Genomic DNA, 325 nt, shown 5'->3' with positions numbered 1-325 from the left:
ACCTGCACAGTTATTATTAAGAAAGAACCATCCATTTACACATTGAACAAATATCAATAATATCAGACTAAGGGAAAATCCATTATTTACGTAACGCCAAAATTGGCCATTATCAACCCCCCTCCCCCCTAAGTCACACTTTTGTACGAATCATTGAACATTTTTGAATGGGTTGTCACACTTCCGTTAACCCTCGGTCCCCCCTCTGAACGTTACGTTATTTATGGATGCTCCCTAAGATCGGAGAGGCCTGTGCAATACATAAAAGTCTTCTCCATTCGGCTCGGTCCATGGCTACACGTCGCCAACCACGCGGTCTACGGAT

Source organism: Armigeres subalbatus, chromosome 3 (genome assembly GCF_024139115.2).
Source record: "Armigeres subalbatus isolate Guangzhou_Male chromosome 3, GZ_Asu_2, whole genome shotgun sequence".
NCBI classification, from domain to species: domain Eukaryota; kingdom Metazoa; phylum Arthropoda; class Insecta; order Diptera; family Culicidae; genus Armigeres; species Armigeres subalbatus.
Note: the sequence above shows the minus strand (reverse complement) of the source record.